The sequence below is a fragment of the Biomphalaria glabrata genome, chromosome 6 (assembly GCF_947242115.1).
Source record: "Biomphalaria glabrata chromosome 6, xgBioGlab47.1, whole genome shotgun sequence".
Lineage (NCBI taxonomy): Eukaryota > Metazoa > Mollusca > Gastropoda > Planorbidae > Biomphalaria > Biomphalaria glabrata.
Genome location: NC_074716.1, coordinates 9478999 through 9485728, shown reverse-complemented (window position 1 = coordinate 9485728; position 6730 = coordinate 9478999). Strand labels below are relative to the sequence as shown.

General features: G+C 34.3%; 1 long non-coding RNA gene across 1 annotated transcript; it reads left to right on the top strand.

The window, feature by feature from the left end:
• The first annotated feature begins 794 nt into the window (after nucleotides 1–794).
• LOC129926646 (uncharacterized) lies at nucleotides 795–4713 on the top strand. Its single transcript, XR_008778358.1, has 2 exons — nucleotides 795–971; nucleotides 4383–4713. It is a non-coding gene; the product is annotated as an uncharacterized LOC129926646 (long non-coding RNA).
• Nucleotides 4714–6730: the final 2017 nt, after the last annotated feature.

The window sequence follows — 6730 nt, the reverse complement described above, 5'->3', positions numbered from 1 at the left end:
TGGCCGGTCAAAGTAGAATATATACTTCTAATTTAAATTACATCGGATATTGTCCACAAACCTCGGGCATTTCGCGAAATGATCGGCCAGTTAGCAAAATTGCCACACTTCGGGTTTTGACCCTATCGTTTAGGCTTACGATCATATGAAAAATCAGAAGCTTTTTTGTATTATATAAAATATTCCCGTAATTTATCACTTTGAATAATAGTGCTAAAGACAATCTATTCTCGATCGACATTACAATCATAATTTTTTATAACACAAAAACAAATATAGCCTACTTGAAGTCTCAAAAGTGGAGTACTCTGGTCCTACTGCTTTGTTATTTCCACACCTTATCTTAGCATGCCGAGGTCAATTAAAGTCGTCTGTTATTTCAGATTATGTGCGCCATAAATAAGCTACTAAGTACAATATCTGTCAGCGTTTCTCAAACTGTACGTAGAACGCCTCCTCTCCCTATAGGGTGCAACGTGCTGATAATCTAGCAGGTGCGAATGCGGTCTTTTTCGAAGGCTAGCATTATATTGTTGTTAACATTGGACATTGAATAGTAATCCACGAGTCAGAGTTCAGACCTTCTATAACGATTGGTCTGGGTCCAGCGCGCATACCTCACGACCAGGCAGCCATCCAGCCCCTTCGATGATGTTTTGCAAAGGTCAATCCCATTATAAACGTAGGCCTTCCTGCTCTTCTGCTTTAAATGACTCTCGCACTTCGGTATCGACACGTTTTATTCCTACTATGTGTAGGCCTATTGACGTTATTGGAAATAGTGCTTTGTAGAATGCTTTACGTCGGACCGCACAGTGGAAGCTTACAGATCACCTAGATTACTAAAGAAACATCATGGGTTGAGGGGGGGGGGAGACTTTCACAAGTACAAGTTTGAGAACCACTACCCTAATCTGCACTTGAATAAAACCTGCTAGTTATGATTTCCTTGATGTAAAAGACGGATGTTTGTATGTATTAAATTTAAAAATCTGTATCATATATATCATAAACTTTAAATATACTTTACATATTGGCTTGCACTTTTATTCACTATTTTATTTCATTGTCTTCATGCAGCCATCCATAGTTATAAGTAGGCCTATGTGTCAACGCGGTTGGATTAAGCTGTGAGAATAATGTCCAATGGTAGCGTAATGGATGACTTGATGCTAGAACAAATTTGAAAAGAAAAACTGCAATGACGCGCAGTCTTAGCGAGAAGTCTAGTTAACGTTCAGTACCTCGCAAAAAAACAACAATAACAACAAAAACAAAACAATACAAAAAAAAACAAAAAACAGCGCATTTCGTGGGAGAACAGAGAACTTTTATGCGACGAACCAAGGTCAGTATTTAGGCTTGGTTGAGATGCTTGACAAATTCGAATCAACCATGTAACATGATGCAAGAACATCTTCGGCGAATTAAGAACGCCAAGGCTCACGACCAGCTTCAAAATGAGCTTATAAACCTGATGGCATATTTTCCCGTCATCTTTGACTGCACAGACGTCTTTTACATAGCGTTTTGCGAACGTATCAGATTCAGGTGTTAAGGTGGAGAACACTTTGAGTTTATGTTATTTAAAGACCATTAGCAGTAGCGGCCTGAGGGGGTTGCAAGTGGAGCAACCGCCCGAGACCCCGCGTCTGAGAGGGGCCCCGCGATAGGAGATTCTTTGTTACCGTATGCGTGATGTGGTACGGTATATACATTCTTTCCTTACGGCTCAGCACTCGCTCAGGGCCCCGCGCACTACTAAGCCCGCCTCTGACCATTAGTAGGCCTACAGTATTTCAGCGTTAGAGGCGGACGATCCCGTTAGTGTGACGTAGTACGATATAGGCTATATAGTCTTCCATTACGGCTCAGGGCCAATCATATGACATTCGCCCATGGCCTCGCGCAATGCTAAAGCCGCCTCTGTAGCGACTTGACGGATTTAGTAAGTTTTTCTATGCCGTCGCAGTGGGCCTCGCACTTTCATAGGCCCCGCTCTAATTCTATGTGTAACTTATTAAATTAAAACATAACATATATAGGCTAATAGCAGGTTTTCCGCGGCTTCCTGATTTTCCAGGGCTCCTGGAAATCTGTAATTACAATATATACCAAAAAGTCATGGAAATCTCCTGAAATTAAAAATCTAAATTCATAAAAATCTGAAATATAGACAAAAGTGTCATTTTGTAGTGCCAATTTTACGCACAATAAAAAAAAACAGCATTGTCAGCTTTCAATCAATAAAAATGTATTGTAAAGACGAATGTATATTCTAATACATGATCTTAATTTTTACAATATGATTATCCCTACCCAGAATGCGCCCCGAACAACCCGTTTCGGGTAGGGCCCGTAATTGCTAGCACCGATCCTGTGTACAAGATGTTAAAAAATATGTAGATTCTAAAATTCTAGAACAATAGATCTATTTCACTTAATAGAGTGAGCCTAGTGTGAATGTACATTTTTTTTATAAGTTATAATGTTATGTTTGGTGTAATGCACAAATTGTAAGACAAATCTCCTTACGGACGATAAAGATTATTATTATTATTAAATCTACTAATTTCATCTAGAATATGTAGCTCTAGATGTATAACATTACCAACGCATTCATCAGTGGCATAGCTAGAGTATTTGATGCCCGGTGCGGCAGGCCCTCATGATGCCCCCCTCCCCACAAAAAAAGAATGAAAAAGTAAAACGTTCTTTTGTTCTCCAAAAGAAATGTGTATTCAATGTTCAAGTATTGCTAATTCGGAAAAAAAAATCAATTTTACAAAAAGATACTACAGATAAATCTTAGTGCTTTCTTACTAGCCATTTATCAATTATTTTATTAAAATCTTTTTTTCTACCAGCATTTGCTCAATAGACAAAATTGCCTGAGTGTGTCGTAATTCTGGGTCATAAATTTAATTTGTAAATTTTGTTGTATGCTTCTTTTGATCAACTAAAACTTGTACGTACATTGAGCTAGAGCAAAAGTACAGTATTTCACTTATATAGACCTCAGGTGTGACCTGTGTTTGGTCTGTTGTCTGATACATTTTTTTTGCTGTCTGGCCAGTCTTTCTATGTCTAATGTTGTTTAGTTTGCTATTCTGTAATATTTTAACATACACAATTGGGTCTTGTAATAATTAGTTTGAGTGAGGTCTTGGAATAGTAATTAGTTTGCATTAATAACAAAGAATCACTTGTATTTCAGTACACAATACAATGAGTTGTATTTTTAAAACTAAAACAAAAAAACTTAAACATAATCATACATTTGAATGATTTCATCTTCTTTATACTCTAATTTAATTCTCAATCTATAGAATTTTTACTATGCATATAATTGATATGCCGGTACCCTGTTGTACACATGAGGACTGCACTTTATATTTCTGTGATATATTTTTAGTTTGATAAAATGCAATAGCTAATAGATTTCTAAGACTAATACTAAGACTGTTTTATTGATCCTTATGGAAATTTGTTGTGATTACAAGGATTCTTTTCTCATAAAAGCAACACAACAAAAACATTCACTTAAATAGAACAGACACAACATTGAGTTCATTGAGAGACTACACTTATTTTATAACCATGCTTTAGAGCTCACTTTACTGTTTCTGTATTATCAATGATGTTCCCTCTTTGTTACGAGCAGATGAGATTCTTTAATCCTACACCAAAACAGACCCATCAATAGGAGATTATGAACACTTTAATATTGGCTCAAGAAATAGGTCTATAATCTTGTTTACAATAGCAAATTTAGTTACATGACTTAACCAAACTAATACAACTGCACCTTATGTAACCTTAGTTCTTTCTTAAAAAGTATGTTTTGTATTTTGCTTGTTCTCTATTGTTCTCTATTCATGGCTAATCTCTCCATTTTTCTTTTTCATTGGCTTGTCTTTCCTTTTTTCTCTCCATTGCTAATCTCTCTGCATCAACCTTTTGTGAACATATTTCCTTAGTTCAATCCTTCCAGATCCAACAACATCCCCTCTTCCCTCAACACTGCTACCTAGATCTAGGCTTTTGTCTAGAATTACTGTTGACATGAGATCAATTACCAGAGTTTTACTTTTATGTTGAACAACACATGTTGCACGCAGATGTGACAATTTTAATTATACACCAAAACAAAACAATTAATAGTAGATTATGAGCACTTATGTTCATGATAATCTTGTTTACAATTATTCCATTTTGTTTTCTTTCTTACTCTTTCAACATGCTTGCATCATTCCACATTCATACTATACTGTGCACATAACTTTTTGGATTTAAGCACACAAAATTCATTTAATAATAATGAAATCACTGATGTTTTTTTTACTATTATATCCTTGTTTGTTTTGTTTGACATGTTTCAGATGTTCCTTCAGAGTTGAAGATAGTTTACTTCCTAGTCCAAGCCTCCCGCAGGATGACGGGAGGTGGGGAGCGGGCAGGGTTTGAACCCGAGACCATCGATAAATCCAAATGACAGTCCGCAAACCACACGACCAGGCAGCCATTCTGAGACTTCCTGAGACTTGACACTTTCTTTAATGCACTCACTTCTCTTTCATGTGTAATAGCAAGTCCACAATACTTCATCGTCTTCAAAATGTTACTGGCAGATCTGAAAGTTAAATAAAGTTGACTATTAATATTTTTTAAATAAAATGCAAACTGTAAATAAATATAATAGTATCAAACATTTACTAGAATAATTTAATTTGGTACATATATTACAGATCTAATAGTATAGTAACTGCCTAACAGTATATCTGTACTTCTATATAGATCTACTAGTAACTGCCTACCTATCTGTACTTCTATTTGTATAAAAACTATACTACTATTGATAGAATGGTTGTTAAATTAATAGATTTACATAGTCCTAGCCTAAATTAGTATTTACTTCCTAGCAATAGCCTCTTTTTTATAGTCTTGTCGATCATCAAAAGCATATAAAAATCTAATAATTATTTACTAATACTAATATTATATAATATACTAGATGCTAGTAATACTTATTACTTTAGAGTATTCCTTTAAAGTACATAGTCCTTCAATACAGTCCAGGATACTTTGTCTTGAAAATGTTAATGGCAGATTCTATCTGAAAGTTTAATAAAATTTACAATTAATATTTTTATGTCGAAGGTGTAGGAAGAGAGAGAAAATAAACTAATAGAAATAAATAGAGCTGTAGAGCTCACAGACCTATATAAAATACAGACCGTAAATACGGAAAGCTATGTAGATTGAATAAACAACTAGGAATATACACTATTACTAGCAGTAGTTTTGAATAGGGGGAGGAGAAAATATATAATTATTAAATTTTTATTTTTTTTAATAGGATAATTATTAAATATATTGTTCATTATTACATCTAAATTACAATAGTTGCAAATAAAATAGTGGATCTAGATTTGGCATTTGTATTTGATATTAATGATATAGACTAGGTCTAGGTACAGATTTTTTGGATTAAAATTTAATTTATCTTATATAATACAGACGTTACTTCAAAAAAGAAGATGATTACGTCCTATGCGTCATGCATTCAGTCAAGCATATTAACCAATGACTTAAATTCTGCCAAGTCACTGGTTTTCCTGGCTAGCTCAGGCAACACAGAGCTATTCCATGCTCTAATAGCACTAGGAAAGAAGGAGCAACACTAGAGAAGAATGTGCTGTCAGCATGTAATATTTCTAAGTTAAAGTTGAGATTAATCAAATGAATAAATGTTTTTCAATTACTTATAGTTTCAAACTGGAATAACCATCTTCTGAGTAGAATACAAAATATAGAGCACAAATGTGAATAACGAGAAATAATTTAATTTAATTTAGTACCGTTAAACATATGTAGTCTCAATGTAGAAGGCACCCATATATATAGCCACATGTTTGTATCATCAAAGATTGCATAACCATGCTTGACACAACACTCAAGCTTTGCCTATAATACAAACATGAAAAATTTATTTTATTAAATGTTCAATGTTAAATGCATGTGGAGAAAAGTTTTTTCCTTATGAAGGAATGGTGCACTGCCTGTGATTCTCTTGCTTTTCTTTCCACGCTTAAAATTAAAATCCTAGAAAAATTATGAAAATTTATAAAGATGAACAATACAAAATTTGTGATGTCATATTAAAGTAAGAAAACAATTTCTAGATAACTAGTCATAAATTATATAATCAATGAGAAATTGAAACTAATTTGAACATTTTTAACTACAACTACAAAAGTTTTAAATAAATTTTTAGATGTAGATTTTTACATACAACCTATGTAATTTCCTGCCGATTTCTTGTTTTGATTCATGCAAAACATGGACTATCCTGTAAATATTATTAAGCTCATAAATTACTCATGTATTTAGCCAGTCAGCCAAGACTGTTGCCCAGGGTGTGGCATTCGAGGAGCCATACATGAGGTAGGTAGTTGAGAAATGTAGGTGAATGACTATTCTTAAGTTGAAAGAATATGGCTGTCATTCACCTTTCTCACTAAACCTATACCCCGGGTTAGTAGTTAGTAAAAACAAGTCCGTCCGCGTCGATTTGCGGTGGCATTTTATCCCATACGGTAGAAATCACTTTCTGCGAGCCACATTTGCTTCTAATTTCACTCAAAGCTCACAACTAAAACCAAAACTCAATCATAACCCAACATTCAATCCTAATCTCCGACTTTCAGACAAGGCAAAATCTAAACAA